We start from the raw sequence: 6,000 nt of genomic DNA, 5'->3' as shown, positions 1-6,000 counted from the left end.
ATGTTTATTCTCAGGTGATTATTAAGAGCTTCCGCTGTCGCATACTTAAATAAGGACGAGATTTGGAGTCCATGTTTGTATGATATTGTGTAAAAACTGCATTCAAGAAATTTATTTTGTTGTAACATATTTGTATTGTAAACCATTATGTAATAGTCGTGTGTAAACAGGATATTTTAGATTATCATTATTTGATAATCTACGTAAAGCTTTTTAAACCTTTATTGATGAAATAAAGGTTATGGTTTGTTTTAAAATGAATGCAGTCTTTGAAAAACGTCTCATATAGAGGTCAAAACCTCGCAACGAAATCAATTAATATGGAACGTTTTTAATCAATAAGAACGGGACATTTCAGTTGGTATCAGAGCGTTGGTCTTAGAGAACTAGAAAATTTGCATTAATGTGTCTTATCGAGTTTGTTAGGATGCATTAGTGAGTCTGGACTTCGACCGTGTTTTCTTTAAAAATGATTGCTTAACATTTTTGTTGGAAACTATATATTTTTAACATATGAATATTATTTGATATATTAAACTCTTAACGTGTTTGATATTATGTGATAGATGTCTACCTCTAGAACAAGTCCCATTGACTCACCTAATAATAATGAAGAGTCAAATATAAATTGGAATGATTCGTGGACTGATTCACAAGTTCCCGAAGAGGAACCGGAAGAAGAGTCGGAACCGGAAGAAGAATCGGAACCGGAAGAAGAATCGGAACCGGAAGAAGAAATAGAACCGGTGGGGGAAATAATAAAACGGTTAAGTAAAAGAGAATCCTCAACCAACCAACCAAGGTTAATTATGGTCAATGGTGTTTCCGCCAAGGAAGCAAAATATTGGGAGGATTACCAATTCTCCGATGAATTGGATTCCGACGAGAATTCCGATGATATTATAGAAATTACCCCAACTGAATTTAAAAAGGCAAAAGAAAATAATAAGGGAAAGGGCATAAAAATAGAGAAATCTAATTCCAACCCCGATGAACTTTATATGTATCGTCAACCCCCGAAGTCCTTAAGTTGTAACAATGACCCGGGAACCTCTAAACCACCAGGTTTTTCTAAACCAATGTGGACAACGACAACTCGTATTAGGGGAACATCATATATCCCTAGAAACTTGGCAAAACGAACCAAAACCGAACAAGAAGAAACGAGCGAGTCGGAATAAGATAGTTGTATTCGTGTGGTGTAATATATGTAATATAGTGTGCTTATGCTTTATGATATATGTAAAAATTGCTTGTATTAATAAGTATTTTTTTTTATGAATCTAACTCTTGTCTATTTTACAGTATAAAAACACAAAATGGATAGACAACCCAATATTTTAAGAGACCTACCCGGAGACATGATTGATGAAATCTTGTCTAGAGTCGGTCAGAATTCCTCGGCACAACTATTTAATGCGAGATCAGTTTGTAAGACATTCGAAGAACGTTCCAAGAATGTCTTGGTTTATAAGAGACTTTCGTTTGAAAGATGGGGGATATCACATTGGGAAACCCATAAGTTACGATGTGTTTACTTTGATGCATATATTGCGGGGAACCCAAATGCTATTTTACGCAACGGGTTAAGAAATTATTTTGACTCAATATATCCGAATATTGGACTTCGTGATTTAGAAAAAGCGGCTAACATGCAACATAAAGAAGCGTGTTATGCTTACGGATTAGTAATGTTCGCTTCTCACCAAAGTGAGAACAAGAACATCGGGCTACAACTATTAAACAAAACGTTTCCACAAGTGACGGAGTCGTTAATTGGGGTAAGAAATGAGGTTTTTAGATTGTTACGGGACTGTTGGACATTACGTAACCCTCGTCCCTTTGACGACGTTACAACACGCTGTCTTATCAACGACCATAACGGTTATGTTCCACAAGACCAAGGATGGGAAGTAATCCTAGTAAAACCAGAATGCATGACTTGTTTCTGGACGTATGAATTACGTGTCTTTATTGCCTTTGCTGAACGACTTGTGTACTAGCTAGAATTATCTTCACAACTATCTTGTATCAAAGTTATTGTGTGCTATATTTCCTGCTTTATGTAAAATAAGCGGTATTGTAAGTTTGTAAAATATTGTATAAAAGTTTGAACGCGAAATATTATTATAATCAGTTTTTCATATAGAATTGTAGTAGTTGAATTGTATATTAGCTACTAAGTATGAACTTAACGGGTAGGTACTACCCGAATTTAAACTTATAAAACGCTAATATGAAGAAAAAGCTTTTATAAATGAGTTCATATTATGCTACGAAATACTATTAACTACTCTTAATATTCTGTATGATTAACTTGTTCCATTTGACTATTTTGAAGGAAATGGCACCGACTACTCGACACACCGTGAATATGAATGAAGAGGAATTCCGTACTTTTCTAGCTTCAAACATAGCCGCAGTACAGGCTGCGCTACATACCAACAATAACCTTGAATCTAGCAGTACAGGAAATCGTGTAGGATGCACCTATAAAGAATTCACTGCCTGCAAACCTTTGGAATTTGATGGAACCGAAGGACCGATCGGATTGAAACGGTGGACCGAGAAGGTCGAATCGGTGTTTGCCATAAGTAAGTGTACTGAAGAGGACAAAGTGAAGTACGCTACGCATACCTTCACAGGTTCTGCGTTAACATGGTGGAATACCTATCTAGAGCAAGTGGGACAAGACGATGCGTACGCACTACCGTGGTCAGCATTCAAGCACTTGATGAACGAGAAGTACCGTCCCAGAACCGAGGTCAATAAGCTCAAGACAGAACTTAGAGGGTTACGAACCCAAGGATTTGATATTACCACGTACGAAAGACGATTCACAGAATTGTGCCTATTGTGTCCGGGAGCATTCGAAGATGAGGAAGAGAAGATCGACGCGTTTGTGAAAGGATTACCGGAAAGAATCTAAGAAGATATAAGTTCACACGAGCCCGCCTCCATACAACAGGCATGTAGAATGGCTCACAAACTAGTGAACCAGATTGAAGAAAGAATTAAAGAACAGACTGCTGAAGAGGCAAATGTGAAGCAAGTCAAAAGAAAGTGGGAGGAAAACGGTGATAAGAATCACCAATACAACAACAACAGCAATTACAACAATAATCGCAACAATTATCCCAACAATCGCAACATCAATCGCAACTACAACAAACGGCCCAACAACAACAACAACAACAGCAACTACAACAATCATCCCAACAACAATAATAACCGCAACAACAACAACAATCAGAAGCAGCTATGCCAAAGGTGTGAAAAGTATCACTCGGGGTTCTGCACCAAATTTTGCAACAAGTGTAAAAGAAATGGTCATAGCGCGGCGAAGTGTGAGGTCTACGGACCAGGGGTTAATAGAACGAAAGGAACAAATGGTGTCGGAATGAGTAATGGCGGAGCAAGTAGTGTCGGAGCAAGTTATGCCAATGTAGTTTGTTATAAATGTGGAAAACCGGGCCACATTATTAGAAATTTCCCGAACCAGGAGAACACGAATGGACAAGGCCGCGGAAGAGTTTTCAATATTAATGCGGCAGAGGCACAGGAAGACCCGGAGCTTGTTACGGGTACGTTTCTTATTGACAATAAATCTGCTTACGTTTTATTTGATTCGGGTGCGGATAGAAGCTATATGAGTAGAGATTTTTGTGCTAAATTAAGTTGTCCATTGACGCCTTTGGATAGTAAATTTTTACTCGAATTAGCAAATGGTAAATTAATTTCAGCAGATAATATATGTCGGAATCGAGAAATTAAACTGGTTAGCGAAACATTTAAGATTGATTTGATACCAGTAGAGTTAGGGAGTTTTGATGTGATAATCGGTATGGACTGGTTGAAAGAAGTGAAAGCAGAGATCGTCTGTTACAAAAATGCAATTCGCATTATACGAGAAAAAGGAAAACCCTTAATGGTGTACGGAGAAAAGGGCAACACGAAGCTACATCTTATTAGTAATTTGAAGGCACAAAAACTAATAAGAAAAGGTTGCTATGCTGTTCTAGCACACGTCGAGAAAGTACAAACTGAAGAAAAGAGCATCAATGATGTTCCCATTGCAAAAGAATTTCCCGATGTATTTCCGAAAGAATTACCGGGATTACCCCCACATCGATCTGTTGAATTTCAAATAGATCTTGTACCAGGAGCTGCACCAATAGCTCGTGCTCCTTACAGACTCGCACCCAGCGAGATGAAAGAACTGCAAAGCCAATTACAAGAACTTTTAGAGCGTGGTTTCATTCGACCAAGCACATCACCGTGGGGAGCTCCTGTTTTGTTTGTCAAGAAGAAAGATGGTACATTCAGGTTGTGTATCGACTACCGAGAGTTGAACAAACTTACCATCAAGAACCGCTACCCACTACTGAGAATCGACGACTTATTTGATCAACTACAAGGCTCGTCTGTTTATTCAAAGATTGACTTACGTTCCGGGTATCATCAAATGCGGGTGAAAGAAGATGATATTCCAAAGACTGCTTTCAGAACACGTTACGGTCATTACGAGTTTATGGTCATGCCGTTTGGTTTAACTAATGCACCAGCTGTGTTCATGGACCTTATGAACCGAGTGTGTGGACCATACCTTGACAAGTTTGTCATTGTTTTCATTGATGACATACTTATTTACTCAAAGAATGACCAAGAACACGGTGAACATTTGAGAAAGGTGTTAGAAGTATTGAGGAAGGAAGAATTGTACGCTAAGTTTTCAAAGTGTGCATTTTGGTTGGAAGAAGTTCAATTCCTCGGTCACATAGTGAACAAAGAAGGTATTAAGGTGGATCCGGCAAAGATAGAAACTGTTGAAAAGTGGGAAACCCCGAAAACTCCAAAACACATACGCCAGTTTTTAGGACTAGCTGGTTACTACAGAAGGTTCATCCAAGACTTTTCCAGAATAGCAAAACCCTTGACTGCATTAACGCATAAAGGGAAGAAATTTGAATGGAATGATGAACAAGAGAAAGTGTTTCAGTTATTGAAGAAAAAGCTAACTACGGCACCTATATTGTCATTGCCTGAAGGGAATGATGATTTTGTGATTTATTGTGACGCATCAAAGCAAGGTCTCGGTTGTGTATTAATGCAACGAATGAAGGTGATTGCTTATGCGTCTAGACAATTGAAGATTCACGAACAAAATTATACGACGCATGATTTGGAATTAGGAGCGGTTGTTTTTGCATTAAAGACTTTGAGGCACTACTTATATGGGGTCAAAAGTATTATATATACCGACCACAAAAGTCTTCAACACATATTTAATCAGAAACAACTGAATATGAGGCAGCGTAGGTGGATTGAATTGTTGAATGATTACGACTTTAAGATTCGTTACCACCCGGGGAAGGCAAATGTGGTAGCCGATGCCTTGAGCAGGAAGGACAGAGAACCCATTCGAGTAAAATCTATGAATATAATGATTCATAATAACCTTACTACTCAAATAAAGGAGGCGCAACAAGGAGTTTTAAAAGAGGGAATTTTAAAGGATGAAATACCCAAAGGATCAGAGAAGCATCTTAATATTCGGGAAGACGGAACCCGGTATAGGGCTGAAAGGATTTGGGTACCAAAATTTGGAGATATGAGAGAAATGGTACTTAGAGAAGCTCATAAAACCAGATACTCAATACATCCTGGAACGGGGAAGATGTACAAGGATCTCAAGAAACATTTTTGGTGGCCGGGTATGAAAGCCGATGTTGCTAAATACGTAGGAGAATGTTTGACGTGTTCTAAGGTCAAAGCTGAGCATCAGAAACCATCAGGTCTACTTCAACAACCCGAAATCCCGGAATAGAAATGGGAAAACATTACCATGGATTTCATCACTAAATTGCCAAGGACTGTAAGTGGTTTTGATACTATTTGGGTAATAGTTGATCGTCTCACCAAATCAGCACACTTCCTGCCAATAAGAGAAGATGACAAGATGGAGAAGTTAGCACGACTGTATTTGAAGGAAGTCGTCTC

Source organism: Rutidosis leptorrhynchoides, chromosome 11 (assembly GCF_046630445.1).
Source record: "Rutidosis leptorrhynchoides isolate AG116_Rl617_1_P2 chromosome 11, CSIRO_AGI_Rlap_v1, whole genome shotgun sequence".
NCBI lineage: Eukaryota > Viridiplantae > Streptophyta > Magnoliopsida > Asterales > Asteraceae > Rutidosis > Rutidosis leptorrhynchoides.
The sequence above is the reverse complement of the archived record's forward strand: the minus strand, read 5'-3'. Positions refer to the sequence as shown.